This window comes from Salarias fasciatus, chromosome 19, assembly GCF_902148845.1.
Source record: "Salarias fasciatus chromosome 19, fSalaFa1.1, whole genome shotgun sequence".
Classification (NCBI taxonomy): Eukaryota; Metazoa; Chordata; class Actinopteri; order Blenniiformes; family Blenniidae; genus Salarias; species Salarias fasciatus.
Genome location: NC_043763.1, coordinates 1,937,708 through 1,941,430, shown reverse-complemented (window position 1 = coordinate 1,941,430; position 3,723 = coordinate 1,937,708).

Here is a 3,723-nt window from a genome sequence, read left to right as displayed (position 1 = left end):
GATTTCCCCCCGCCGAGAGCAGCTTTTCTTGCCCTCCTTAATGGAGCTCCTTGAAATGCTAATGCCCCGCCATTAGTGTAGCGGTGGTCCAGCATAGTGATGGTGGGAAAAGAGGGGAGGCCGCCGGCCGCCGCGAAAAACCCCGCAAAGCCTCCTCCAGACAGACGAGCGGGACGGCCGCCGACACATTTACCACACACACAGTCAGGGTGTGTGATGGCATGTCCTCCTCCTCCTCCTCCTCCTCCAGCCCGTCCTCAAAGTTCAGCTCAAAAGAGGGGTAATGACAGTCAGGCAAATGAATGGAGCAATAAAAGAACCAATTTCTACTTTGCGCCAGAGCGTTTAAAGGATCAGGCAGCCGCTCCGAAATTAGGAGGCTTAACTCAGCTGAGAACGTTCGACGAGCAGCCGCCGCTCGCCGTTATCGGAGGAGGAATCTAACGGCGGAGAGAGGGGAGGCAAAGCGGCTTTGCTGAACAGAACGCACCACATGTTTCCACTGAGGAGGAGGAGGAGGAGGAGGAGGAGGAGGAGGAGGAAGGGCAGCAGGTTGGAGGGATGTATTCTCAGATTTGAGCAGATCACAGATGAAACGGTTCGCAGGTACGAGGGAGGCGAAACACCGACGGATCTACAGCTACAGCGCGGCTGCAGGGTGGGCATCGGAGGACACACACGCACACACACACACACACACACACACACACACACACACACACACACACACACACACACACACACAGATTTATTGCTCTGGACACTCTTGTCCCTGTCAGCAGCTGGCGGACTGAGTCTTGTTTGAGCTTGTATGAGTGTGTGTGTGTGTGTGTGTGTGTGTGTGTGTGTGTGTGTGTGTGTGTGTGTGTGTGTGTGTGTGTGTGCAGAGCCCAGTAAAGCCTGCCGCTCTGCTCTGCTCTGCTGTGCTCTGCTGTGCTGGCCAGGCCATGTGGCCACTTTAAAGCTCCTTTCTGAGAGGCCTGTGAAGTTGTTAAGGAGCTCCACTACACTGGCAGTTGGCTCTGGGAATCCCTCTGCCAGCTGTAGCCTCCCCCCCCCCCCTCCTCCTCCACCCCTCCCTCCCTCCGCCGCCTCTCATCCTCTCCCTCTCGTGCCCACGCCGGCCGTGATGCCGGCTCGTCCTCTCCGCCGGTGTGTTCCTCGTCCTGACCGCGGTATCTGCATAATCTATGTAGTGAAACATCATTGCGGACCTTCTGTCTCTTCTGGCACGGCTCCGGCTGCACATGTTTCCTCCTGTATACCTGCTCACGTCGCTGGAAATGCACTTTGGCAACCAGCGCCGAGCCACGTGTGGCAGTGATGGCTATTCAGAAAAAAAACGAAAGAAAAAAGGAAAAAAAGAGCAGTGAAAAGGCTTCTTGGAAAAAGATGAACGGCAGAGAATAAAACCTTCTGGAACTAATTCTGCAAAAATAATAGAGCTGAACCCTTCAGTGAGCTCGTGGTTCCAGCAGTAACGTGAATTTATGAGACAATGAGGCTTTAAATGGATCGCACTCAAACTGTTTTCTAAAATACGACATTCAGTTGTTTCTGAAATGACTTAAAACTGTTAAAAAAGACATATATCCATGCATTACATAGCTCTTTCTAGCTTTAAAGAGTGGAAACACACACACACACACACACACACACACACACACACACACACACACGGGCGCTGGCTGACCTTTGGTGGAGAGCGGAGAGCAGGTGCACCTGTGTCCTGGTCCCTGGCTCATGCTCTGAAGGTCTGCTGCACATCTGCTGGAGAGCTCTCGCTCGCTCTCGCTCGCTCTCGCTCGCCCTCGCTGCATTGTGAGCGGCGGCGGTCCCGGCTGCAGGGCCGTGGGTGAATGCGCCGGGAAGGCCGGCGTCTTCAGCGCCTATTCACAGGTCCGCTGATATTCACCGCGGCACTTGTGAGCGTTTTGTCCCTCTGAGATACTTCATGCTCCCGTTGTTATGCTCCGCTCTGCGAGGACGGCGCCGGCTGTTCTGAAGGTGTAGTTTTCATTTCTCTGCCAGGAGGATTCAGCTCAGGAGGAGATGACGTCCACAACACTGATAAATGACTGTAACGAGGAGTAATCTCCACAAATCTAAAGTTTGCTCCCAGTAAAATGCTCGTATTTAAAGCCGGCCTTACAGAACCTGTTTTCTGGGCTAGCCCTGATGCTAATGCTAGCAGCTAGCGGAGCTTCACGCCTCAGTTCTGAGCTGAACTGATGGAAAATCGGCTGAAAGACGGTTTCAGGAGAAGGTTTGATCTTCTTCTTCTTTCTGACTCGATTCATGATTCACAATAAATAATGAATAACAGCTCAGATTTCAGCTGATGACTGTTTCCTCTAATGGACGACTGGGAGACAAGCTTCAACTCCTTCCTCCATCCTCCTCATCCTCTCCTCCTCTTCCTCCTCCTCCTCTTCCTCCAGAGACGTCCATGCAAGCTGGCGTCCTTTCACTCCACAGATGTCTCTGTTCCTATAGGGCTCTCGCTGCGAGGAGATGTGTTGGCAATCCTGTGAAACACACCTAACACACGCGCCTGGATGCACACACGCATTCACAGATGCTCACGCACACACACACACACACACACACACGCGCGCTCGCAGAAACACCCGAACACACGGTGTGATACTGCTGTTGTCGCCGCTGGAGTCGGTGTGTGTGAAGACTCTCTTATCTCCGCTCTCCTGTTCCTTCCCTTTCCTGTGTGTCGCTGTTCAAAAGGGAGGCGGAAAAAAGCGAGGAGAAGAAGCAGAGCGTGTGTGTGTGTGTGTGTGTGTGTGTGTACACACAACACATCCTGTGTGACAGGCTGCGGCAGCGGGATCCGGCGGGTGTGAGGAGGTTGTCACCACATACCTGAAGCTGGCAGGATTAACACCTGTTATGAGCCGCCGTGCGTCAGCGCCGTCTCGCCACATTCGCCGTGCGTTCGGAGGAAAGTTGCACAGGAGTTGGCGGCGCGGGCCCTGGGCCGCCGCCGCCGCCGCCGCCGCCGCCGCCGCCGCCGCCGGCCGGGACGGCGGGGACGGACTTCCTGTTTGACGGGACGTGTGTGTGGGGCCTGTGTCGGCTGGCGTGTCGGCTGCTCCTCTGTTGTCGTGCTCTGATATGTTCTCCTGTTGGCCGTGCTGTTGTGTGTCACTGCGAGTGTGTGTGAGTCTGTGTGTGTGTCCACAGCATGGCGGTCCATCTGTCTCCAGGACAGCAGCTTCCTGTTCTCTCTCTCTCTCTCTTTCTCTCTCTCTCTCTCTCTCTCTCTCTTTCTCTCTCTCTCATCTCTGCCACTGCAGGAACACACAACCTGGTCTGACATCCGCTAACACACACACATACACTCACTCACACACACACACACGCACACACACATGTATGTATACCTTCTGCCCGTCGATCTGTCTGTCTGTTTGCCGACACACACTCGTCCGTGTGTCTGTCTCTGAGCACACATCCTCATAAAGCTCACCAAAGCCCGTCATCTGCCTTCCTTCTGCCTCGCTGTCTGCCTCGCTGTCTGCCCGTCTATTTGCCGTCTCCGGCGGCGGGCTGGGCCTGGAGACGGGGTCTGGGGGATGGAGGGGGTTCGCTCGCGCCATTTGGCGTCCCCAGCTGAAGCTCGGTGGAGTGCTAAATGGCAGCAGCACAAAATGGCGAATGGCTGCTGCAAAATGGTGACAGATGGGAGGAGTTCCGCCGAGTCAGGGG